The 27784-nt window shown below is 46.7% G+C and overlaps 1 long non-coding RNA gene across 1 annotated transcript; it reads right to left on the bottom strand.

The window, feature by feature from the left end:
• Positions 1-1030: 1030 nt before the first annotated feature.
• On the bottom strand, positions 1031-26914 carry LOC109251861 (uncharacterized). The gene is made up of 2 exons (XR_008418669.1): positions 26062-26914; positions 1031-1423 (listed from the first exon to the last, which is right to left on the bottom strand). It is a non-coding gene; the product is annotated as an uncharacterized LOC109251861 (long non-coding RNA).
• Positions 26915-27784: the final 870 nt, after the last annotated feature.

A 27784-nucleotide genomic window follows, 5' to 3' on the forward strand; every position in this document is an offset into this window, starting at 1 on the left:
TCCCCAACTTGCAAGAACCAGCCTGTCCTCAGAATTGAGAGGCAGACAGGGGTGCCTGGGTGGTGGCTTAGCCTGTTGAGTATCCGACTCTTGATTTCGGCTCAGGTCATGATCTCACGGTTTGTGGGTTCGAGCCCCATGTCAGGCTCTGCACTGACAGTGAGAAGCCAGCTTGGGATTCTCTCTCTCCCTCTCTCTCTGCCCCTCCCCCACTCATGAGCACATGCTCTCACTCTCTCTCTCTCTCAAAATAAATAAATAAACTTAAAAAAAAAAGTCAAGAGGCAGATAACCTGGAGATAGAGCCAAGGCTGGGACAGGGCCCAAAGGTGGCTTTTAGGAAGTTCAGACCTAGACGCGTGGGCAGGTATTCAGACAAAGGCCCTCGAGGCAACTGGGATTGAGCAGGTGGGGCTTGGAACCCACAGGGACACAATCCAAGTGGTTCTGGAAGGGCGGGAAAGGCTAGACATGGCAGGGAGCACCAGGAATGATTTATAAGACCTGGAGCCACCTGACCTAAAAGGAGAGAAGACAGGGTGTCAAATCCTTGATTGAAGAGGGCAGGGGTGTCCTTGTGGACAGAGAGAACCACAGATAGCAAGGTAAAAAGGCACACTACAGCTTGTTCAAGGGCCCTTTGGTGAAAGGTGTTATGTGTCCCAGCACTGGAAATGCCCCTCCTGGGTGGCTAGCTTGCCCTGAGGCAGGAGGGAGAGGTGGAAGGGATCCTACACTAAGTCAGAGGACAGGCATCTTGCTCAGAGTTCTGAGAATCCCAGACCCAGAATGTGACTCCAGGGGCCCTTGTCTTCCACTGCCTCTCCAACCGGGTGTGTTCATCTTATCTTTTACATGTTCATATCCCCTCACAGCATTTATCAGGCTGCTCAGAAGGTGCTTAAGTGACCCTACAAGACCCCATCCCTGTGACACAGGCTGGCTTATCTGAGGATGCAGAACGGGTCCTGCTCAACCATCCAAGAAGGTCCTTGGCTTCTGGCAGGATAGAAATCTACATAAGCCAAGAAGAAGTGGGAGCAGTTTATTAAAGATATGGAGAAAGTATAGACACAGAGTGTCAGGGAGACTCTGAAAGATAGGAGCGTGAGTCTTGTCTTTGCTTGGGGTCTGGGGTTTTTGTTGAGGATGGTGATCCCATGCACCTGTCTTCTCAGTAATTCAGGAAGAAAGAGGAGGGTTTGGGTATCCTCTGTAAGTCACTTGTGCCCTGGAGCCAGGGGTCTTGACGAGTCAGTGGTCTTGGAAAACGTCCGTGATGACCTCGCCAGGTCACTCCTTAGATGTTATTTATTGCATGGAAGACTCCAGAGACATCATTCACTCCTTGGCCTTTCGAAGAAGGACAGACATTATCTGGGCGATCAGGCAGGTGTAAGGGGTGGGGGGTGCGGTGTAGGTCCTAGGAAGAATAGAAGAAGGAAAAGGAGCCATAAAAGCAGTTTTTCATGGGGTCCCTGAAGTTTCCCCGTCTCACTTGCTTTCCTCTTTGCCTCAGCTCTTTCCAGATCCTCACCTGGCCCTGCATTTACTAAAATCTCCAGGAGGTGCCTATGCTCTTGCTTCCCTTAAGCATACTCTCCCTTCCTCCCCCTCCCCATGCTACTGGTTGAATCTTATTCACTTTTCAAGTCTCAGCCTAAGACTGAACTTCCTTTGTGAACATTCGTCACCAACTGGAACAGGCCCCCTGCTAAGTGCTCTAGAAGACCTTATCACAACACATGGTTCACTGCATTTCATTCTTTCCCACCAGACTACAAGTTCTGTGAGGGCAGAGTCTGTCTGTATGACAGACCTATATACCTCTTCAGCCTCTTGAGCTAATATCCAACAAATACATGTTGAAAAAACAGATGGATGGATGGGTGCATAGACTGCCCATATTATAGTTTATAAGGTTCATGCCAGAGAACCAAGCCCTTTTTCCATCATGTTATGGAGCTGGTCCCTGGATCTTTAGATAAGATAAAGGGGGCCACTGGTCAGGTAACAAGGCAAAGAAGTGAATAGGTTTTCACCACCATCAGGACTATGAAGAGGAGATAGGGAATAACCCTTCTAGATTTGGCCCTGCCCATCTACTCTGGAGTCTGAGCCTAGGCAGGAATCTAGGGAATATTCTGATGCTAATAGAGACCTGAGGTTCATTTGATATAGTCAACCCACAAACCTTCTCCCCGCATTGCTGAGCAGCAAGCCTTTCTCCTTGTCTTCCAAGTTTCCATGCCTAGCTCTTTTTAAAAATTTTTAAAAATTTAAAAATTTAAAAACATAACATAAAGTTACCATCTTAATCATTTTTATGTGTACAGTCTAGTAATGTTAAGTGTAATCACATTGTTTTGCAACCAGTCTCCAGAACTTTTTCATCTTGCAAAACTGAAACTCCACACCCATTAAGCATTAACTCCCAATTCCCCTTCCCCCAGGCCCTGGCAGCCACCATTCCACTTTCTGGTTCTATGGGTTCTACTCTTCTTCTTCTTCTTCTTTTTTTTAGTAGGCTCCACCCCCAACATGGGGCTCCAACTCATGACTCCAAGGTCAAGAGTCACATGCTCTACGGACTAAGCCACCCAGGCACCCATTATGGTTCTTCTCTTGACACCTCATATAAATGAACTCAAGACAAGTGAAATTTGTCTCTTCAGGTTTTTTCAAGCACTTATCTATTTATTCATTTGTTTACTTATTTATTTGCTTGCTTGTTTATTTTGAGAGAGAGAAAGAGAATGAGCAGGGGAGGGGCAGAGAGAGGAAGAGGGAGAATCCCAGGAAGGTTCCACACTGTCAGCCCAGAGCCCGCCATGGGGCTCAGTCTCACGAACCGTGAGATCATGACCTGAGCCAAGATCAAGAGTCAAATGCTTAACCGACTGAGCCACCCAGGTGGCCCAGTATCTGTTTTTTTGTGACTGGCGTATTTCACTCAGCAGAATGTTCTCTAGGTTCGTCTATGTTATACCATGTGTCAGAACTCCCTTCCTTTTTAAGGCTAATGTTCCATTGTATGCATATGTGTGCACATGCAGATGTCCATTCCTCCACGGACACTTGAGTTGCTTCCACTGTTTTGGCTATTGTGAGTCACGCTGCTACAAACAAATCACTTCAAGACCTTGATTTCAATTCTTTTAGCTGTATACCCAGAGACGGGATTGCTGGGTCATATGATAATTCTAGTTGTTAGTTTTTTGATGAAATTCTATGCTGTTTTCCTTAGTGGCCGTACCATTTTACATTCCAACCAATGGCGCACAAGGGTTCCAATTTCCCCACATCCTTGCCAACACTTGTTATTTTCTGTTTTTGGGGTTTTTTTTAATAGCAGCTATCTTAATGGGTGTGAGGTGATATCTCCTTGCAGTTTTAATTTGCATTTCCCTAGTGATTAGTGATGTTGAACGACTCTTCATATGCTTGTTGGCCATTTGTGCCTTTTCTTTGGAGAAATGTCTATGGACCCTTTCCCCAATTTTGAATCAAGTTGTTTGGTTTTTGTTGCTGTTTTGTGGATGATGAGTTGTAGGAGTCCTTTACTTATTCTGGATATTAACCCCTTATCAGATACATGGTTTGCAAACATTTTTCTTCCATTCCATAGGTTGTCTTTTCACTCTGTTGATTGTGTCCTTAGATACATATACCCAGCTCTTTTGAGGCCAGTTTTCTCATTTAAACTTTGTTTTGACATTTATTTTAACCCGATTTCACCTATCTCAGGAGGCCACAGAGCTGGGAGGAGATGGTAAGATTAATCCTAGCTTCCAATCTTTGGGTCTCTGAACCTGATCCCATCCATTCATTGTCCATCCAGTATTCATTCATTCATTCATTCATTCAGCAAACACTTACACAGGAGCATGGCAGTTTTTGAATCAAACAGACCTGGGTTTGAATCCTGGCTTTGTAAGCTTAGTACCTACACGACCTTGGACAGAAAACCCTCTCTGAGCTTTAGTTCTCTCTCTATAAAGCAGAAAAGAAAGTGGAAATGTAGCCAGAAGAGAACACTTGAACTTACCTTGCTGGATTGTTGGAAGAACTAGAAACACTGTGTGCAAACAGGCCAAGCGGGGTGGGCACTCAACAAATGGTAGTCACTAGTATTTCTTGGCTAGTACTGGGTGAATGCAATCCTTCTCCAGGGTCCCTTGAGTCTCAGAATCAAGGAACCAACACTCCTTTAGGGTTCAACTTCAGTTTATTTGCTCAAGAGATCATTCCTTGTTGACAAATCTAAGTGGGACTCTGGCTGACCAAGCCTCTCCCCTGCTGTGACAATGACAAAGTTTCCCTCCCATCTTGTGTCCTGACCTTGAAAGCTGGGAGGTAGAGAGTGTGCTGGCGAGGGAGCCGGTTGGCTGTGTTTGTGGAAAGCGAAGGCTTTTTTTTTATAAAAGACCTTTCACTGGTGACAGCAGTATTTAATCAGATTGTCCTGGGTGGGGAGTGGTGATAAGGTTAATAGAGCTGGTCACAGCGTTTGTTTGGATCATAGAACTCTCTGACTAGGACCGCAGCTGGAAAGCTGCCCAGAAGAGGAGCGAGGCCTGATTGGTCCCCCAGGGGGAGAAACTGTCTTCCCTCCTTGTGAAAGAATCCTCAGCTTTTCAAAGCCTAGAAAGCAGCTTCCGAGAGGATGGGGTAGGAGGAGGGGCTGTGCGTTCTGGACCCAACTTCCAATCCCAGCTCTGCCCCCTCACCAGCAGTACAACGGGTGCTCGGCCTCGGTGCGTCTCAGTTGTCCCATCTGCAAAATGAGCGCAAGAGAAACCTGCCTGGAAGTGTTGGTGTGGAGTTTATGTGGGAGGACATGCGGCACACGGGAGGTCCTGAGGCAAAGACTGCCTTCCTCCTCCCTTTCCTCTTGAGCCTCTGCTTCCTGCTGGGCTCTCAAACGGGGATGGCAGGGATGGCAATGAGGATGTGGTGCACACCCTGCCTGGTTAAACATTCTTGGGACACCGGACACCGCACACCCCTACCCCTCACCGGGCAGAATAGAGACTTAACTTCTGGAATATGCCTCCCACCCCTCTCCACCCACCCACCCCCCCCATTTCCACTCCATGAAAACTCTCCCCATCCCAAAAGACCAGATCGCACCTGTCACCCTTGCCAGATGTCATGGCCCATCTTGATCACTGTCCCCAGAACTCCTTCTGGGATATATCGGCTGCTCTGGTTTCCTGCATAAACTGTACCTTTAGTGGTACCATTTGTGCCTGGCATGTGTCACTAGACTGAGAGCCTGGGGAGCAGAGCAGGGATCCGACTCGCCCACCTCTGGTACTTGTTCCGTGTGTAGCCCCACGCTCTTCTCGGAACAGAGGTCTGAAAGACGGTGATGGCTGGCAGTCAGTACGGGCCAGACAGACCAACTGGCTTCCCTTATCAAGCACCCAGATGCCAAAGCAGATGTCAAAGCAGAGCCCCTTACCATGTAATCTGCCAAGCATACAGGTCTCTCCCGAAGAGGGGCCGCCCTCTGTGTCTGTCTCCAACCTTGACGTATTCACACTCTACATGTGTGCCCTTAAGGGATCAGAAGAAGACATCCATCCTGACAGTTTCAGATCAAAGAACAGAAGTGCTGGAAAGGATGCTGGAGATTATCTGGGCCAATTTTCTCATTTCATGCTGAGGAAACTGAGGCCCACGGCTTGCACACAGCCAGCACATCCCACACCGGAACTCAGGTCTCTTCCTTGATCAGTTTTACTCCACATATTCAGCCGACATTAATGAGTCCCCTCTGTGGGCCCAGATCTACCTAGCATTTTCTTTCTTTCTTTTTTCTTTCTTTTTTTCTTTCTTTTTTTCTCTTTCTTTCTTTCTTTCTTTCTTTCTTTCTTTCTTTCTCTTTCTTTCTTTCTTTCTTTCTTTCTCTTTCTCTTTCTTTCTTTCTTTCTTCTTTCTCTTTCTTTCTTTCTTTCTTTCTCTTTCTTTCTTTTCCTTCCTTCCTTCCTTCCTTCCTTCCTTCCTTCCTTCCTTCCTTCCTTCGTTCTTTTTTAAATGTTTATTTTTGAGAGAGAGAGAGAGAGACAGAGTGTAAGCAGGGAAGGAGCAGACAGAGAGGGAGACACAGAATCTGAAGCAGGCTCCAGGCTCTGAGCTGTCAGCACAAAGCCTGACGTGGGGCTCGAACCCACACACCGTGAGATCATGACCTGAGCCAAAGTCCAACACTTAACTGACTGAGCCACCCAGGAGCCCCAAGCTAGGATTTTCACATCTCACATTAACTTCCACCATGCTGTTTGAGGTTATATTATTATCATTGGGCAGAGGAGCAAACCTCAGGCCTCAGAAAAGGGAAATGACTGGCCCAACACCTCACGGCTAGTGAGTAGCCAAGTTAGGACTCGAATCCAGACCCTTCAACTGGATTCCCCAGCTTAGTGCCCTTTCCTCCAAGCCTGCAGTCCCTCCTTTCTGCTATTGACAGGCAGCTAGGGGAGTTGGCACCATGCCCAGTGGAAAGGGTAAAGTTTTAGGCCCATTGGAGACATTGGGTGCCACCGATGATGGCAAGGGGCCAGAACAGTGGCCTTCTGGCAGAATATGGCCCTGCTTTGCATAACATGCAAACCAGGCATCAAAGTCCTCAGGAATGCTGCCAGACGGCTCAGGAGGGCTGCGACTGGGCCATCCAGACAATCAGGGCTTCCTGGTAGCAGCTGGGTCCCATGTGCCCAGCCCGGCCCAGGCCTGGCTCACGTGGCTCACATCTGCTGGACCTGCCCCTACGGTGCAAGCATCCTCCACACCCCGTTCTAGGGCCAACCATTTTAATTGCTTTGGGCCTTGACTTCTTGGTCTCGAACGGGATGATGCAAATAATGGTCTCTATGAAGGTCCCCCCCCCCCCCATCCCATCCCGCCCCGAAACACCACTTCCCGGGGATCAGGGCTCCCTTCAAATACCTTTAGTTCCCCCATACGCCTCATAATAACAACAGTTGGGACTTAAGCACCTGCAATGTTCTGGAACTTAGTTACATCTTTATAACATCCCATTTTACAGATGGGAAAAATGCAGCACAGAGAAATTAGGTCAGTTGCTCTAGTCACGCCTCTAGTAAATGGCAGAGCCGCGATTTAATTTCAGGATTATCCAACTCCAAGTCCAGGGCTCTTTCCGTGCATTGCAACATTCTTGTTATTTGCTATTCAAAGTCCTTCCTCCGTAACCTGCCCCACTTCCCTTTGCAATCCCGGTTCCATCCACACGAGCCCACTTACTGGTCACCTTTGCTTTTTTCCCCATCTCCCCAACGGCCTAAATGTACATGCTTGTGTTTGGGGGGGGGGGTGTGTATTTACACGTATTTTATTATACATGTTTAGATAGCATGTATTTATATATATGTGGGATCTGTGATATATATGTGTATGTATATACGTATGCACAGTGAGTATAGTGTGTCTGTATTTGTCTGGAATGTATGTGCTTATGTGAATGCATTTATAAATGTTAGCGTGTATGGTGGATAGAATGTGCTGTTAGAATGCGTTGTCTACGTGTATACATTCCAATGACGGGGGTAGGATTTGACCAGCATTCCATGAAGTATCATCGCACCCAGTGAGAAAGAAAAAATTGTGACAGCTGGTAGCTGGCCTATAGGGTGACCAGTTGTCCCAGTTTGCTGGTGACTCTTCTGTATAGGCTGTTTTTAGACAACAGGCTTGAGCGGTGCGATGTAGAGCAAAGCAAAAGGGCCCACGGCCACCTGGCTGAATATAAACTATCCATAAGCCCTGGGGCACCCAGCTGGTTCAGTCAGTAGAGCATCTGACTTTTGATCCCAGGGTCATGAGTTCAAGTCCCATGTTGGGTGTGCAGCCTACTAAAAAAAAAAAAAAAAAAAAAAAAAAAAAGATAATCCATGGGATGCCTGGGTGGCTCAGTCGGTTAAGCATCTGACTTCGGCTCAGATCATGATCTTGCGGTTCATGGGTTTGAGCCCCGCGTGGGGCTCTGTGCTGACGGCTCGGAGCCTGGAGCCTGCTTTGGATGCTGTGTCTCCCTCTCTCGCTGCTCCTCCCCCACTCATGGCTCTGTCTCTGTCTCTCTCAAAAATAAATAAAAACACTAGAAAATTTAAAAAAAATCAATTTGCAGAATAAAAATTAACAACTTAATAATTAATTATATGTTGTCCCCCAAAGTAACCTATCAGGGCAATTCAATTGAATGTGCAAAGTTTGCTTAATGTGGGATGCACATCTTACTTACTGGGGATGTCAAGTGGGACAGCAGAAATTAGGAAGTCCTGGCCCTAGGAGGGCCTTAAACTGGCCCTGTTGCTGGGGCCCCTGTGACCTCTGTTGCCATTAGAGTCAACTAGCCCACCCAAGTAGGATGAGCCAGCCTTGGGGCACCTGGGTGGCTCAGTCGGTTAAGCATCCGACTTTGGCTCAGGTCACGATCTCGCGGTTTGTGAGTTAGAGCCCTGCATCAGGCTCTGTGCTGACAGCTCAGGGCCTGGAGCCTGCTTTGGATTCTGTGTCTCCCTCTCTCTCTGTTCCTCCCCCTCTCACACTCTGTCTGTCTCTCTCTCAAAAATAAATAAACATATTTAAAAAAAAAAGGATGAGCCAGCCTTGTCAGTGCTGTGCTGGGCAGGACAGGACCCCAGAGGTCACTTCCTCCAGGGCCAAGTCTCCATGTTGTTTTCCCTCCAAGAGGTGACCTGCTTGTATTCCAGGGGCCCATGCAAGAATCGGGAGATTCCTGGGACACACTGTCACCCCAGATCGCAGAGTCACTTTGCAGAGGCACAGGCCAGAGGCAGGGGGCACCACAGAATTCCCTGCCTAGGGCAGCTCTGGGGTGGGGTGGTGGCGGGGGGACAGGCAGTCTCTCCACCAAACAGGAAAGCGTAAGTATTGAGGAGGGGGGTCTTGCCCCACAATGCCAGCCCTAAGCACGACTCTCTGACAAAGGTGTGAATGTTTTTGGACCATTTGTGGACTTGGGTTGCCACTGACTGTAGGCATTTGTGGCTCTTAAGCTGTCTTGTGGTCACATCTTTATATTCCACCTTTAGCCCTCCTTGGTCTGGTCTTATTCTCGATTTTTAGCCTATGACATACAGTCTTTTTTTCTTTTTTTCTTTTTTAAGTAGGCTTCACGCCCAGTGCGGAGCCAAACACAGGGCTTGAACTCAAGACAAAAATTCTTAACAAAAATTCTCTAAGGCTAAAGACTAGAAACAAAGGAGAGACTGTGACTGGCTATGAAGAAAAATATATGGAACATCCATAACAAACACCAGTTGCTACATAAAAGTATTTTAGTGAGGCACCTGGGTGGCTCAGTCAGTTAAGCACCCAACTCTTGGTTTGGGCTCAGGTCATGATCTCACGCTTCATGAGTTCGAGCCCTACATTGGGCTCTGTGCTGACGGCACAAATCCTGCTTGGGATTCTCTCTCTCTCTCTCTCTCTCTCTCTCTCTCTCTCTCTCTCTCTCCCCCTCTCTCTCCTCTCCCTGCCCCTCCCATGATTGTGCAAGAGAATGTGTGCTCTCTCTCTCTCTCTCAAAATAAAAAAAAAAATTAAAAAGTATTTTAAATTCCTACAAATCACTAAGAAAAAGACCCAGCACTTTGCAGAACAAAGCAAATGACCAAAAAACATGAAAAAAGACGAAATTTCAGCAATAGGCAAATAGTCAAAGAAAGCACCATTAGCCCATCAGATTGGAAAAATTTTTTTTTCAATATATGAAGTTTATTGTCAAATTGGTTTCCATACAACACCCAGTGCTCATCCCAAAAGGTGCCCTCCTCAATACCCATCATCCACCCTCCCCTCCCTCCCACCCCCCATCAACCCTCAGTTTGTTCTCAGTTTTTAAGAGTCTCTTATGCTTTGGCTCTCTCCCACTCTAACCTCTTTTTTTTTTCCTTCCTGGACAAATTTTTTAATTGTAAGAGTGAGGAGTGGGAGTATAAACTTGCACAACTTGTCTGTGGAAGTAATGTAGCAGTAACCTTCCAAATTTTAAATGCAAATCCCTTCAACTCAAGAATGTTCCTTCTAGGAAATCTATCCTACAGAATTATTCAAGCGTCCAAACATTTTTGTACAAGGATATTCATTGAAACTTGAGTTTTTTAAAATGTTTATTTATTTTTGAGAGAGAGAGAGAGACAGAGTGAGAGTAGGGGAGGGGAAGAAAGAGAGGGAGACACAGAATCTGAAGCAGGCTCCAGGCTCTGGGCTGTCAGAACAGAGCCCGATGCGGGTCTTGAACTCACGAATCAGGAGATCATGACCTGAGTTGAAGTCGAACGCTTAACTGACTGAGCCACCCAGGCATCCTGAAACTTCATTTTTAAGAACTAATGATTACATAGGTAAATTATGAAGTAATCATACAATGACATACTTTGCAGCCATTAAAAAGAATGACCTATATGAATGAACATAGAAAAATGTTCACTCTCTACTATGAAATGAACAAAGAAAGGTGATCCTATTTTTGTAATTAAAAACAACAACAAAAACTTTTGAGTGCGTATCAACGTTCTTAAGTAGGTTGTTTTAGCAGAAAATAATTCATTAAAGGCCTTTGATAAGTCCCTGGGACAGCCAGAGGTCAGGTTCAGAGGCTCTGCCATTGGTAAGAAGACTCAAACCAGACCAGAAGACTCCTCGAGCAGAGCACGCTGTCACAATTCCTGGGCACAGGCATCACAGTTTACGCCAATAACACTGAGCAGTAGTTACCAGGAGCTCCTTCATGCAGTATCAGGAGGCATCTCCCAGAAATTCCTCTGGATTCTGACAGTTCTTTTTTGCTCACATTGCACAACAACCAATTTCTCCTTGGAAAACAGATTCAATGGTCTAAGCTAACATTGAAATCCCATCTTTTGCCTGATCAATTGGTGGCATAAAAGCCCACAAAGTCCAGGGGACCGTTTCACTTCCAATTCAATGCAATCACTCTGTGTTCGCTGATGGAAGCATTTCTCCCTTCCTTTGGATTTTTTTCAATGTTCTTTTCCTAATTTCTTAGTTTAAGACCTAGCTTAGTATAAGCCCTTTTGTTTCCCAGTATAGGCACTTAAACTTATATATTTCCCTGGGAGGGCCATGTTGGCTTTATCATATGTGTTTTAAAAGGTCTTCTGATGCCTGGCTGGCTCAGTCAGAACATGCTACTCTTACCCTTGAGGTCGTGAGTTTGAGCCCCATGTTGGGTGTAGGGATTACTTAAAAAAAATTAAAAAATAATAATTTGGGGTACCTGTCTGGCTCAGTCGGTGGATCATCTGACTCTTGATCTCGGGGTTGTGGGTTCGAGCCCCACACTGGGTATAGATTACTTAAAGAAATCTTTTTAGAGGCACCTGGGTGCTCAGGTGGTTGAGCATCCGACTTTGTCTCAGGTCATGATCCCGTGGTTCTTGAGTTTGAGCCCTACGTGCTCCCTCCAGTTCCATCCACGTTGTTAGTCACTGCTTGTTCTAATCAATTACTGAGAGAAGGGTGAAAAACTCCAACTATGGCTGTGGATTTATTTCTACCTTTAGTTCTTCATATTTTAATTAATTAATTAATTAATAGACAGTGGGGGAGGGACACAGAGAGAGAGAAGCAGGTTCCCTGCTGTCAGCACAGAGCCCGATTTGGGGCTTGAACTCACCAACCTGAGCTGAAATCAAGCCCGAACCACCCAGGCACCCCTATTTATTTTTACTTTAAGTAGGCTGCATGCCCAACATGGGGCTTGAACTCATGACCCTGAGATCAAGAGTCACATACTCTACTGAGGGAGCCAGCCAGGTGCCCCTTATATATTTTTTCTTCATATATTTTGAATCTGTTATTAGATACAAACATATCTTTAAAATACACTTGGAAATATTCCTATCATATTACTTTTGCAATTCCATTTTTCTTGATTTTTATTTTTATTTTTTAAAGATTTTAAGTAGGGGTGCCTGGGTGGCTCCGTTGGTTGAGCGTCTGGCTTTGGCTCAGGTCATGATCTCGCAGTCTGTGAGTTTGAGCCCCGGGTTGGGCTCTGTGCTGACAGCTCAGAGCCTGGATTCTGCTTCGGATTCTGTGTCTCCCCCTCTCTCTGCCCCTCCCCCGCTGATGCTCTCTCTCTCGCTCTCTCTCACTCTCTGTCAAAAATAAACATTAAAAACATTTTTTTAAGATTTTAAGTAATCTCCACACCCAACATGGGGCTCAAGCTCTCAACCCTGAGATCAAGAGTCGCATGCCTTACAGACTGAGCCAGCCAGGCACCCTTTTCTTGATTTTTCTATGCTTAATTTTTATGTTTTCCTGCTTTCTTTAGGATTGAATAGAGTTTCCAAGTTAATTTTTATTTTATCAAAATAACACATCTCAATAGCAAAATACAAAATAACACATTCAAATAGCCAAATATTCTGAAAGGCTAAAAACAAAACATAGAGGTTTCTGGCCCCACTCCTCCTCACTTTCCTAGTATTCCTCCTCAGCATCTGACATTTTCAAATCTTTTAGCCATTTGTTTTGGCATCTATATGATCCCTGTTTCTAAATGGAGTGCGTACATGGATTAAAAACATTTTTTTTTTTTAAGTAGGCTCCATGCCCAGCACAGAGCCCAATGTGGAGCTTGAACTCACAGCCCCGAGATCAAGACCTGAGCTGAGGACAGCCTGAGTGGCTCAGCCGGTTAAGCATCCAACTCTTGACTTTGGCTCAGGTCATGATCTCACAGTCTGTGTGTTGGAGCCCCGAGTTGGGCTCTGTGCTGACAGCTCGGAGCCTGGAGCCTGCTTCAGATTCTGTGTCTCCCTCTCTCTCTGCTCCTCCTCTGCTCTCTCTCTGTCAAAAATAAATATTAAAAAAAAAAAAGACCTGAGCTGAGTTCAAGACATAGACACTTAACCAAAGCCACCCAGGTGTCCCCATACACCCATATTTTATTCATCAATTTTGAATGTTATCTACCAGCTTCCTATTAGAGAACAATTTAACTACAATACAACTATATTGGGAAAATTTTGCTCTCTCAAATCAAGTGTGATTATAATTTAAAATTGAATCAGGGGCGCCTGGGTGGCTCACTCGGTTAAGTGTCCGACTTCAGCTCAGGTCATGATCTCGCGGTCTGTGAGTTTGAGCCCTGCATCGGGCTCTGTGCTGACAGCATCAAGTGCGCTTCAGATCTTCTGTCTCCTTCTCTCCCTGCCCCTCCCCCAAGCTGTCTCTCTCTCAAAAATAAATGAACATTTAAAAAAAAGAATAATCCCCCATTCATCTGCTGGGGTGCAGGAGAGACAGTCACCCCAATGGTTTAGAGTAGCAGAGGAAATTTGACACTTCTCAGCTTTCACCCAATCCTCCTTAGTTTATTTATTTATTTTATTTATTTGTTATGGATATATATTATATTTTTATTATATATATATACACATACATATATATGTATATATACATATATACATATATATGTATGTATATATACATATATATGTATGTGTATATATATATATATATAGAGAGAGAGAGAGAGAGAGAGAGAGAGAGAGCATGAGTGGGAGGGGAGGGCAGAGACAGAGAGAGACACAGAATCTGAGGCAGGCTCCAAGCTGTCAGGACAGAGCCGGACGCGGGGCTCAAACTCACGAGCCACGAAATCATGACGTGAGCTGAATTTGGACCCTGAACCGACTGAACCACCCAGGCGTCCCAATCCTCCTTATTTTAAATTTCACTCCATCTTCAATTCCAGACATAATTTCAGCTTCTGATCAGGAACGATTGTGAGAATCCTACGGTGAAATTGCTTCCCCGCTGCTATGTCAAAATTCTGCGTCTCCGTTCTGCTAAGTCACTTGGCCCATATGCTCATTGTCCTGTGAAATGTGGCTGTTGTTGTTGCCTTCTGTCCAATTCTTCTCCCCTTCCTTACTTTGGAACAGCTAGTTATCTTGGGGGCACCTGGGCAGCTCAGTCGGTTAAGCATCCGACTCCTGGTTTTGGCTCAGGTCTTGATCTCACCACTCACGATTTCAAGCCCCTCATCAGGTTCTGCGCTGACCGACAGAGAGAGACAGAGCATGAGCGGGAGAGGGTCTGAGAGAGAGGGAGACAGAGAATCCGAAACAGGCTCCAGGCTCCGAGCTGTCAGCACAGAGCCCGACGCGGGGCTCGAACCCATGGACCGCAAGATCATGACCTGAGCCAAAGTCGGCCGCCCAACCAACTGAGCCACCCAGGCGCCCCATAAACCAACATTTTAAAAAGAGAGAGAGAGGGGAGGAAAGAGAAGGCCCTGAGTGGGTGACTGGTATCAAGGAGGACGGGGGGAGGAGGGGTCTGGGAGGCAGAAATGGAGACACATCGGGGCAACTGAAAGGTACAGAGTAATGGAGGAAAGAGAATTAAATGTTCTTCCCTTGAGATCAAATATCCATAAAGGGTGCACAACTGAATGCCTTGCCACAGAGTGAACACACGTAAGCAGCGCTCACATCAAGGGACGTTAGCAGCTCCTCCCAGTTGCCCTCAAACTGCCTCCCAGTTACCACCGCCCGCCATCTTCCTGCCAAGAGTAACCAGTGGCCTAATAGTTAATAGATTTTTTACTGGCTCTTTGTAGACCATGTACAGTATCTGACTTCTTTCACTCAACACTACGTTGTCACACGTTCTCGTAGTTCTTGCTATTTAATATTCACTTGTGTGAATGCCCACGACTTCTCTGTCCGACTGACGAACATTTGAGTTGTTTCCAGAGAGTTTGGCTACTCAGGTCAAGACTTGATAGTTATCTTCTTTTTTTTAATTTTTTTTTTTAACGTTTATTTATTTTTGAGACAGAGAGAGACAGAGCATGAACGGGGGAGGGGCAGAGAGAGGGAGACACAGAATCCGAAACAGGCTCCAGGCTCTGAACTGTCAGCACAGAGCCCGACGCGGGGCTCGAACTCACGGACTGCGAGATCGTGATCTGAGCCGAAGTTGGCCGCTCAACCAACTGAGGCACCCAGGCGCCCCTATATTTATCTTCTTTTTCCTTTGAGCTATTCCGGTGTGGTGATGCTGCGTTGTGGCTTCAATGTGTGCTTCCTTGGTGACGTATGAAGTTGTCCAATTATTCATATGTTTATCAGGCATTTGAATATTCTCTTTGGTGAGATATCGGTTTCTACTTCTCCTTTTCTACCTCATCCTCCTTCTTTTTCTTCTCTTTGAGGATGAGGTATAACCCACCTTCCAGACATGCCTAATACACGGGGGCTGGCGACGAGATGGGGTGAATCAAAGGCTGATGGGGTCTAGAGAAGAAATACTGGCAGTCAAGCCTGGAGCGGGGAAGAGGGGTTGTGCGATCAAGGAAGCCTGGAAAACGAGGTGTGTGTGCTGAGGAAGAAGTTTCTGTAGAAGAGCATGCGACGTGTTGATAGGCTAACATTTCGATGTGTGCACCATTCTCCCCAGTATAAAGCCCCGTGGAGCCAAGAGGGCTGGTCTCTCTGACAGTTGCAACCCTCCAGTAGAGTCCTGGTGTCACGCACTTCTTGTTTGTAGGTGACTAAACTGTGGCTTGCTGGATGTAATTGTTCATTCGTACCTTTATAGGACTGTCATTCATTACACAAATCAATTCATCAAAAAAAAAATATTCTGTCTTGACAGTTCTTTTTTGGGAAAGTATGCTTGCCTCATCAGCTAGGCTCACTTTCAAAATGGTTGGGGACTTTTTCTTTGAGACCAGAGGGCATTGTCATAACAGGCATGGCCACCAGGAAGCAGGCAAGAGCAGCTGGAACCGGGTCTGGAGAGTAAATCCATTAGAAGCAGGACCCACTGAGAGAAGGAAGAAGGAGGCAGCTAAGCCGGAAAACCTCCTAGGCTGTGGAGATTGGAACTGTCATGCTACTGAAGCCTGGTTCCTGGTGCTAACCGTGGAGTGGTGAGCACTGAGCCCAGGCACACTCCTTAAGTCCTAGCTTGTCCCTTGGTGGGCTTGGCTCTGAGTAGACTGGTGTCCTAGAGCCACACGGCTGCCCAGCTGCCCTCAGGACCACTTGCCACGGTGTTAAGCTACTCAGAAGAGAAACTTGGGTGGACCCTGGTGAAGCCTGACCCAAGTATCCTTTAAGCATTGCACGGAATCTTCCCCATCCTGGCTTCCTCGATCTCTAGAATTTATCCTCGATCTCTAGAATTAACTCACCTTCTGATAACAGCATCTTGCACCCACTGGGTGCAGCCATGGAAGAATCAAGGCGCCTCCCTCCTTCCTTGTCAGGGGGCGGGCATGTGACCCAGCCAGGCCAGCAGCCGGTTTCCTGGGAAGCAGAATCTTGAGAGTGATAGAAATGGGTTACGGTGACGCCCTGTAAAAGGTGTCTGATTATTCCTACTGCCCGGATTCCCAGAACTGTCCTGTGTCTTGTCCTAATTGTGACCTGGCTGTTCAGCATCCTTTTATTCTGAGAGTTTCCCTTCCAAGGACTTCAAACAAATTCATTTTAAAAAGGCACCCAGAGGGGCACCTGGGTAGCTCAGTCGGTTAAGCGTTCAACTTCAACTCAAGTCATAATCTTGTGGTCAGTGAGTTCGAGCCCCACATCGGGCTCTGGGCTGACCACTCAGAGCCTGGAGCCTGCTTCAGATTCTGTGTCTCCCTCTCTCTCTGCCCCTCCCCCACTCGCGCTCTGTATCTCTCTCTGTCTCTCTCTCTCTCTCTCTCAAAAAATGAACAAACATTAAAAAAAAAAATAGATAGCCAGAATGTATTTCTTTTTCCTTGAGACTAGAGAATGCTAAGTGACACAGATGGGCCGAATCTAACAAGGTGACATCACATGCAAGGGATACTTGTATGGGACTGACAAGGGTCCCAAACCACCTGCATGTGGGCCTGGTGGTAAAAGTGGACCCAGGAGTAGAGCGTGGGATGGGAGTTGGGGGATTCTCAGGAACAACACAGCAGAAGCCAGCAAGGCAGTGAGAATGCCCTTTCTCCCTCCAAATTATGGTTTCATTTAAGATGGCATTTATTTGGACAAGCCAAATGATGCTCATGTGGCTCCTGCAGAGTGCTCTGTCCCTGCAAGACAGGCCACTTGGGGCACCTGGGTGGCTCAGCTGGTTAAGCATCCGACTCTTGGTTTCCACTCAGGTCATGGTTTTGGCTTAGGTCATGATATCGCGGTTCATGGGATCAAGCCCCGTGTCAGGCTCCACGCTGACAGAGTGGAGCCTGTCTGGGATTCTCTCTCCCTCTCTCTCTCTGCCCCTCCTTTGCTTGCACTGTGCTCATGAGCTTTCTCTCTCTCTCAAAATAAACAGACTTGAAAAGAAACGTAAAGAAAAGAAAAGAGAAAAGCCACTATGGGGAAGAATCTGGAAATCCCATCAAAGGAGGAGTAGTGGAAGGAGCTGAACTCCAGGAGTTCAGCCTGGAGCCAAGAAGGCACGCAATCTTAAAATGTCACTTTTTCAGTCCTCTGACAATAATTCCTGGCTTGTCGGGCATTGCTAGGTAAGGCAAGACATACTCTCCTTCGGAGAACTAACAGTCTAGTACCCTGATGGGGTGGGGTGGGGGGTACAGGGCTCTGTGGCAGTGCCGTCTCCAGATGGGGAGTGGACTTCTTGGAGGAGGGGATATCTAAGGTGAGTCTAGAAAGATGTGCAGGAAGGAGTCACTTCAGCAGATGGACAGGTGGGGTGGGCACGGGAGTGGGGCCTTCTAGGCAAGGGCAGTAGCTGGTTCCAGGGCTGTATGGGGAGCGGGCATGGTGTCTTTCATGGAATGGGGACTGAGTGTGAGGGAGTTGGCATCAGATCAGAAAAAGCCTTAGATGTCATGTCATGCCAAGGGAACCACTGAAGGTTTTTTGTTTTTTTTTTTAAGATTTTATTTATTTATTGTGTGTGAGAGAGAGTGCGTGCACACGTGCGCAGGGGAGGGACAGAGAGAGAGGGAGGGACAGAATCCCAAGCAGGCTTCATGCTATCAGTGTGGAGCCCAGCGTGGGGCTTGAACCCACAAACTGTGAGGTCATGACCGGAGCCAAAACCAAGAGTCGGATGCTGAACCGACTGAGCCACCCAGGCACCCCACCATTGAAGGTTTTAAAGAAGAAAGAAACCAAATGAAATCTACATGAAAGAAAATCACTGTGGAAAAGATCTGGAAGCTGAGCAAGACTAGAGTACATGAGACAAGTCAGGAGTTGGTTGGAATAGTCTGAGGAGGGAAGGGTCTGGGCTGGTGCAGTGGCAGTGGGGACAGGGAAGGAATCGTTGGAAGGTTACTGGGGTGGCAACATAAGGGGAGGAAAGGAAAAGATGAGGTCACAGAAGGCCTGTCCAGCAGGTAAGACATTTAGTGATGAGGATTGGCAGGTGGTCTTCCAAAGAGCCATCCTGGCCATGGCAACAGAATCTTGGGCAGCCAAGTGCCACTTTATCAGAACAGCCAGACTGTCTGGTTGTCAGAGGCTGACATGCAGTAAGGAAACCCATAAGGGACCGCTTCATAGTTTCAAGTACCGATGCGTTAACTCCCAGTAGAAAATCAAACTTAAGAGGCACCTGTAGGTCAAGCGTCTGGTCAAGCGTCTGGCTCTTAATCTCCAGTCAGGTCACGATCTCACGGTTCGTGGGATCGAGCTCCTCATCAGGCTCTGTGCTGACAGTGTGGAGCCTGCTTGGGATTCTCTGTCTCCCTCTCTCTGCCCCTCCCCTGCTCACGCATGCACTGTCTCTCCCTCTCTCTCTCAAGACAAATAAAATGTTGAAAAGAAAAGAAAAGAAATGAAAATCGAACTTCAGAAAACCTAAATAGATCTTCCCAGAGGGAGCGAGTGCATGGGTCACTCACCAGGCATCTCTACCCACTCGTCAAGGACCCTGGAGGCTGGAGGGTCATCAGAGGTCACCAAGGGAGAAGGAGAATGAAGTGTGGGTATGGGTATAGGTGTGTGGGGACACTGCGAGGCTATTTATGACGACCACGAGCAACTTGCTGTGAGGACTGCTGTCCACTGATGCACCCATGATGCTTGTGAAGGGAAGGCTCATGTCTACTGGATTCGACGTCTCTCGCCCTGGAGTGGATAAGTTACCAAATTCCATCTTTCCCTTTGATCTCCGTTTTCTGGACATCTCTCCCACCCTACTTTGGGCCACTTTTTCCTGTTGATACATTTTCCCACTACAAGCAGTTCCTTATTTCTCACATATTGTGGCAGTTAAGGATGCAAAAGGTGGGAAATAGATTTACCTGTCATATGGTGGAGTCTGTTCCTGGAACCCACAAGGGCTATAAAACCCCTATTTATTATGTAAATGTGTATGGGTATTTTCTTGTACGACTCAGTAAAAGCAGTCACAGGGAACGGTGGGGAATGAAGAGACTGTTCCGGAACAAAAGAGATTTAAGAGCCATAACATGCCCCGAAAATGCATGGTGTGGGCTTATCTGAAGTCGAATTCAAGCACAGCTGTTATAAAAAGGCATTTCTTGGGAACAATTATTGAATACTCAGTATTAGATCATGTCAAAGAATTGTTAAATTTTAAATTTTTTAATGTTTATTTATTTTTGAGAGAGAGAGAGAGACAGAGAGATAGACAGAGAGTGAGTGGGGAAGGGGCAGAGAGAGAGGGTTGGGGGAGACACAGAATTCAAAGCAGGCTCCAGGCTCTGAGCTGTCAGACAGCCCGATGCAGGGCTCCAACCCACAAACCGTGAGATCATGACCTGAGCTGAAGTCAGATGCTCAACTGACTGAGCCACCCAGTCGCCCAGAACTGTTCAATTTTAAGGGGTGATAATAACATGGTGCTTATGTGAGAAAATGTCTATATATTTTAGAAATGACAGAATATCATAATGTCTGGAATTTGTTTTAAAATACTTTAGCAAAGGACAGAAATAGATGAATCTATGGCAAGATTTGATCATTGTTGAAGTTATGAGTATATGGGGGTTCGTTGCACCATTCTATTTTGTGTGTGTGTGTGTGTGTGTGTGTGTGTGTGTACATTTTCATAATCATAAAAAAGTTAAAGACAGATTACATAGTAACATTAAACATAAGTAGCAATAAAATTAAAGTTCCTAGGGTAATTTCTTACCACCCAACTCTTATTCTCTCACCTCACTTAAGAGACGAGAAACATTATTTTTTAAATTTTATTTATTTTTACTTAAAAATTTTTTAAATATTTATTTTTGAGAGAGAGAGGTAGAGCACAAGTGGGAGAGGGGCAGAGAGAGAGAGGCAGACACAGAATCCGAAGCAGGCTCTGGGCTCTGAGCTGTCAGCACGGAGCCCAACGCGGGGCTCGAACCCACAGGCTGTGAGATCATGACCTGAACTGAAGTCAGACGCTTAAGCAACTGAGCCACCCAGGTGCCTCTTACATTTTATTTTTAAGTAATCTCTATGCCCAACGTGGGGCTTGAACTCACAATCCTGAAATCAAGAGCCACACGCTCCACTGACCGAGCCAGCCAGGTGCCCCGGGAAAAATTCATTTTAAAGGCTTGCTGATGCTGATTTTTCAACAGAAATTTTGTACAAGATAGTGCTGGCGAGTCTGATGTGGGTGGGTTTTAGTGACCTTTCTTGAAAAATTTCAAGAGGAAATTGAATACTTATTTCTTCTCTTGAGAACAGATTCTGCAATGAGCTGGCTGTCACCAACAGCTTTACAGACCTGGAAGGAGGCTGAGGGCAGGGCTGAGATGTCTGGCTTTGGAATCAGACACATGAAGTTCCAGTCCTGACTCTGACCCTTCAGGATCTTTGGTAAATCACTGAACCTCAAAAAGCCTCAGTCTCCCCCTCTATAAATGGGAACGTTGATAACCACCTTGTAAAATTTTATTAGAATGAGTTCTTTCTATGCTTGGCATATGCTAAATGCTCATGAACCATTAGCTACTGTTATTATTCTTGCTACATTTGGGTCACCGACATTTCTTTGTCATTATTAATTTTTTTTTTTTTTGGTAATATGACTTTCTCAAAAAATATGGATACAGGAAAAATTGGGGTTAGATTCCACTATCTAGAAGCTGGACTGCCTATATCACGTTTTGCAGGTTCTCTCTCCCTCGAGGGAATCACCCGCGATTTCTCCACGCCACAGCCACCTTGCCAGAAATCGGTGTAAGATCCACGGGGAGGGATCTTACACTCCCCTTGCACTCTCGGTGGACACACTTAGAGTACATATTTGGAAAGCGATTCAAGTGCACACTTTGACAACAGAGGAAATAAACTGTAGACTTAAAAAGAGATTCAAATATACATTTTGCAAACAAGAGGAATTACAGCGCGCAAAGTACGTACCTGAAAGGAAATTCAGATACACGTTTAAAGAGAAAGTCACCGTTTTCGCTCAGTGTTGTTAACATTCAGATGGTCTGATATCATTTGCTTGTGATTATGGGAAGCTCATCTTCCTCTCCCTGAGGATATACAAGCCCCATGTTTATACCTGTCCATTTGATAGGCTCTAAAGACACCGAGAGACCCGGGAAGATAGGGACGTGGGGAGACACTAGCAATAGCCATCACAAACTGCAGCTGCAAACAAGGTCAAGAACTAGGAATCCTGGCAGGTCCTCCCTTTCTGGTTATCTGCCTGAAGAAATGAAACCACTGTCTCAAAGAGATATCTGTACCCCTATGTTCACTGCAGTATTGTTTACAATAGCCAAGATGTGGAAGCAAGCTAAGTGTCCATCGATGGATAAATGGATGAAGAAGAGGGGCGCCCAGGTGGCCCAGGTGTCTAACTTCAGCTCAGGCCATGATCTCACGATTCGTGGGTTCGAGCCCCATGTCGAGCTTTGTGCTGACAGCTTGGAGCCTGGAACCTGATTTGGATTCTGTTTCCCTCTCCCTCTCTCTGCCCCTCCCCTGTTTATGCATTCTCTCTCTCTCTCTCTCAAAAAATAGATAAATAAACATCCTGAAATCATTGTTGCACCATGCGCTAACTTGGTGTAAATTATAAAAAGTAAATTATAGAAAGAAAAAATAGATAAACACTTTTTAAAAAATGGATGAAGAAGATGTGGTATTCATATACTATGGAACATCATTCATCCATAAATAGGAAGGAAATCCTGCCATTTGCGACAACATGGATGGACCTTGAGGACATTACGCTAAGTGAAATAAGTCAAACAGAGAAAAGACAAACACTGTATGATCTCACCTGTATGTGGAATCTATAAAACCAAACTCACAGGGACAGAAAGTAGATTGGTGGTTGCCAAAGGCTGGGGCGTGGGAGAAATGGGTGGTTAAAGGGTACAAACTTCCAGATGATTAAGTATTTTTTATATCTTTATTTATTTTGAGAGAGAGAGAGTGTGTGTGCTAACAGAGGAAGGGCAGAGAGGGAAGGAGAATCCCAAGCAGGCTCCGTGCGGTCAGCACAGAGCCCAATGCAGGGCTTGAACTCACGAACTGTGAGATCATGACCTGAGCCGAAACCAAGAGTCGGATGCTTAACTGCCTGAGCCACCCAGGCACGCCAGTGAATGAGTGTTTTTAGGATGAATAAGTTCTGGGGGCACCTGCCTGGGTCAGTCAGTGGAGGATGTGACTCTTGGTCTCGGGGTTGCGAGTTCTGGCCTCATGTTGGATGGAGAGATTACTTAAAATTGGCATCTTTTCTAAAAAATAGTAAATTCTGGGGCGCCTGGCCTCATGTTGGATGGAGAGATTACTTAAAATTGGCATCTTTTCTAAAAAATAGTAAATTCTGGGGCGCCTGGGTGGCTCGGTCGGTTAAGCGTCTGACTTCGGCTCAGGTCATGATCTCACGGTCCGTGAGTTCGAGCCCCGCGTCGGGCTCTGTGCTGACAGCTCAGAGCCTGGAGCCTGTTTCAGATTCTGTGTCTCCCTCTCTCTCTGCTCCTCCCCTGTTCATGCTCTGTCTCTCTCTGTCTCAAAAATAAATAAACATTAAAAAAAAAAAATTAAAAAAAAATAAAATAAAAAACAGTAAATTCTGGGATGTAATGTATAGTGCGGTGACTATAGTTAACACTGTATGATATACTTGAAAGTCGCTAAGAGAATAGATCTGGAAAGTTCTCACTGTACCCACACAAAAGGTAACTATGTGAGGAGACTGATGTGTTAACTAACCTTATTGTGGTGATCATTGTGTAATATATCCATATATCAAATCATCATGTCGTACAGCTTAAATTTACACAATGCTGTATGTCAATTATATCTCAAAGCCGGGGGAAAAAATGAGGAATCCTGCAAGAACCCTATGTTGGCATTAATCATCTGAAGTGGTTTATCCAGGCGGGTGTTTTGATCCTTAATCCATCGATTTTAGAGACATCCCATTTCGTTATGTTTCAGACACACCCTGGGAAAGGCAGGCCCGTCATTTCACACGCGTGTTTTTGTTTTTTTGTTTTGTTTTGCTTTGTTTTGTTTGGAGAGAGAAAGAGAGTGTGTTTGTGGGGGAAAGAAACAGAGACTCTTCAGCAGGCTCCATGGAGCCTGACTCAGGGCTTGATCTCAAGATCCTGGGATCATGACCTGAGCCCAAATCAAGAGACGGATGCTCAACTGACTGAGCCGCCCAGGCACCTTTCACAGATGTTCTTTAAAGTTGCCTTTGCACCCCTCGCTCATCCTCAGGGCAACGAGCACTCGCCTGTGGCCCAAAATGCCTTTCCAGTGCCTCCATCTTTATCCGAAGCGCACGGCACTGGGGTTAGCCCTGTGTTTTCCCTTTTCTGAGCCAGTCTTACAGAACAAGGGCAAATGCCAAGCAAATGTCAAAATAAGCACACAGAAAAGCTAAAAGTGGGGAAGGTACCGTGGGACAGCCTGAAGTATTAGTTTGGCGGGGCTGTGAAGGTGTCCTGGCTTAGCCCCCGACCGGTGACCCAGGAGGGTTGGAGCATAAGTAGGAAAGGGTCCGTGTGCAGACCCTGGAGGGCAGCTGGCTGCCTGGACAGGTTAATGCCGTGGAGAATTCGAGAAGGCATCTGCTGCTGTCATCCATGTAATCAGCTAGGGATGCATTTTTCGCTTTCTCGCTCCCCCTGGCTAGGTTTCAGCCTCAGCTATGCTTCTCTGAGATCGCACTGGTCACTGAGATGAGGCCTGCCTGTCCCTCCCTGAGGCTCTTCAGCTGCGCCTTTGAGAGAGGAGCTGACCTCACGCCGGAGCGCGCTGTATCTTGCTTGTTGCATTCTCTAGGGGTGAGCTTCTCAAGGGGCACCTCCGCTTTGTTCCTCTGTCTTAAACGTCCAGTTGATACTTAGCCCATTGTGATCCGATTTCCTTCCCTTCCCTGGAAGTTGCTAGAACTTCCAGCGTGCCCAGCACTGACCCCCTAATTGCTGACACTTCCCTAGACGTCTCTTTAGTAACCAGCACATCACCACTCTTGACTACGAATTCTCTTCTCCTGGCTTCTTCAACACTCTCTTCGGCTTCTCCTCCTCCTCCCTCTTCTTCCTCTGTCCAGTGTTCCCCCCTGATGGGGGCTCTCTGTCACTTGGGTCCTCTCTGGAAGGTCTGTGCACTCCCATGTTTCCATCACACAAATGCAGGTGCCCCCCAGGTGCCTACCCTTCATGAATCTGGGTACTGCTGCCCATGGGAACCCCCCTCCCCCTCGATGTCACACAGGCACCTCAAACTCAGTAAGATCCGAACTCAATTCCTTACGGGCATAATCTGGTCCCTCCCGACTTCTCTGGCTTCACGCCCTCTCTCCACAGCAATACCAGATTGTGGTGGGCTCCACCCTAAGGTGGCCTTATAGCTAATTAAATCAACCTAATATGGGAGGAAGCAGAATGTTTTCAGACCCTTAGAATAGCAGCTTGGCATTGCGTCACAGTGGTCCCATCTGCTCTATGTTCAGAAAGCCTCAGTATAGAACCTATAGAAACATTGGGATCCCATTCCCAGACAACAGCAGGGCCCCTAAAGGGGCCCCAAGCTCCATGACTTCCAGGATCAGGAGTCCTTCCTCTGAGCGAAGGTAGTGGCGGGGCGGTGAAGAACTGAAACACACAGTTCCCTCGTAGCATTACCCGGTGTATGCTTACGTGAATGTTGCCACAGTCTCTGAGTTTCCAAGAGAATCCAGAAATCTGGATTTTCACGTGAATCTTCCAACTGTGAAATGTCAGCAACAAATGCAAAATTCAAAACACACTATGTGCGCTGTTTAAGAACACTGCGTGAATCACTCAAAACCATATCCATATCTAGCCTGCGGGCTATGGGTCTGTGAACTAGAAAGAATAGAAGGTGTGGAGGCTTTGGAGTCAGACAGACACCAACTCAAATAGTTCTCTGAGTTGTAACGAGGATGAGAGGTCATATGTGTAAAATGGCCAGCACAGAGCAGTCCCTAAATGGAAGTCAATTGCCACTTAATCAGCACGACTGACACATCTATAAAAAGGACATGTTTACCTGGTCAGCATAGGACAATAGGGAATATGAGCACCGCCAAGGAAGGGGAGACTGAATCACAAACCCTCACAGCTCAGTAATTCCATTGCTCGTTTCCCCTGTACTGGAAATGGGCAGCTCTACACGAGCCATGTGGCCAGTCTGTGCACAGCCTTCTGATTTATGCCCCAGTCTGGTTTGTGTTTAGCTCTCTGATGCACTTAGAAAAGCCTGGTGCCCCAGACCATCACAGCTGGGGTTCTGAGCCTGGAACTAGAGGGAGGACTTGGCCAAAAGACATCCTTCCTGAGAACCCCTAGACATTACCCACATTGTCACCCCCAAAACTGTGTCAGCCATGAGGAGTGCCTGCAAGGTCTCCCAGAGGTCAAGAGGCTTGGGGCCGCATCCCTTATTTGAGGATCCAGACAAATTGAAAATGAACAGTTGCCAGGATAGGTTTTTATAGTATATTTTAAACATTTCCATTTAACAAATGCACACACACACACACACACACACGCACACAATAGAATACTATTTAACCGTGAGATTCATGGGTAATTAGATGACCTACCTTATCTACAGAAAGCCCTTCTTCACTTCCTCTCTGTTCTCCTGGTGACTTCTCTTCATCATTTCCTGCTTCAAATTCAGCTCCTCTGCTGAGAATCCTCTGACTTCCTCTTGAGGAACCTCTGAACTGATTTATGCCGCTGCATACTTTTATTATTGTGATTTGGGATTTGTGGTGCACCTTCCACTGGCCTGGGAACTCCTCTAGGGGGAGGGACCGGAGTAAACTCTTTTGTGAGATCGAGCCCCACGTTGGGCTTGCGCAGACAGCATGGAGCCTGCTTGGGATTCTCTCTCTTTGCCCCTCCCCTGCTCGTGCACGCGCGCGCTCTCTCTCTCTCTCTCTCTGTCAAAACAAATCAATAAACTTAAAAAAAGAAAGCGTTAAGGACCCCAAAAAGCTTTAAAAATAATGAGTCCAAGAGCAGGAGCTCCAAGACAGGAAGTGCTTTGGGGACTCGCTCCTGTGGGGTAAGTGGTTGGGCAGCCCTGCCCTTCTCTGGACTCTGGCCAGCATTGCTCTCTAAGACTCAGCTGATCCCCTCACCTGCAGCCGCCTCACTTCTTTCTGGTGAGTTCCCTCCCCACCTTCAAGCTCAGCTTAGCAGAAACCACCATCTCTGGCACCCGGACACAGCCACACAGGGGTTTCTTCTCATTTGATCCTGACCATCACCCCAGAGACAGATGTCATGACTTCACTCTTCACAGACAAGGAAACAGAGGCCAGAAATCCCTTCACAGATGAGAAAACGGAGGCCAAAAAGGCACTTGGCCAAAGTCTCGCAGCGAGGGAGATATAATTGCAGCTCCCACCTCAGGGCTCCGGTGGTTGTGACATGGATGCCGCTTTGACTTTTTTTTTTTTTTTTTTTTAATTTTTTTTTTTCAACGTTTTTTATTTATTTTTGGGACAGAGAGAGACAGAGCATGAAGGGGAGAGGGGCAGAGAGAGAGGGAGACACAGAATCGGAAACAGGCTCCAGGCTCCGAGCCATCAGCCCAGAGCCTGACGCGGGGCTCGAACTCACGGACCGCGAGATCGTGACTTGGCTGAAGTCGGACGCTTAACCGACTGCGCCACCCAGGCGCCCCGCCGCTTTGACTTTTAGAGCTGGCATGTGAGGAACACACTCGAAACAGGAAATGGCTTTCCCCTCAGGCTCTCTCTGCCCTTCCTCTTAATATCCAAAAACATGAGCAGCTCGTCAGGAGCTGTGGTTGGTGACTTGTGAAAAGGAAGTACCGCAGAAATGCTGGTGAAGTGAGGAAGCCAGCCAGACGGATATCTGGTAGGAGACCATTCCAGGCAGAGGGAACAGCAAATGCAAAAACCCTGAGGCAGGGGCCTGCAAGACAAATCGAAGGAGCTAGGAGGCCACTGTGGCTAGAGCAAAGGAGCAAAAGGGATAATGTAGGGAAGGGATCAGAGAGGGCACATGGTCTTAGGGCCCTCTTAATGATGTGGCTTTCATCGAATGAAATGGAAACCACCGGAAGGTTTTGCGCAGAGCAGTGACCTGACTGTAGCTAGGTCTTAAAAGAGGTGGAAGAGAGACCTCTTTTAAGAGCACCACAGGCTTCAGCTCTGGGATGAGCTACACCCTGACCCATTCCCAGCTGAGGGGCCTTGGCATTCTGTCTCTCATTCTTGGTTCTACAGGAAATAACAATAAAATTTCAGCTGGGCACCCTTTCCTGCCTGCAGCTGACATAACTGGGCC

The sequence above is a fragment of the Panthera pardus genome, unplaced genomic scaffold, assembly GCF_024362965.1.
Source record: "Panthera pardus isolate Hobbes unplaced genomic scaffold, ASM2436296v1 HiC_scaffold_3, whole genome shotgun sequence".
Classification (NCBI taxonomy): Eukaryota; Metazoa; Chordata; class Mammalia; order Carnivora; family Felidae; genus Panthera; species Panthera pardus.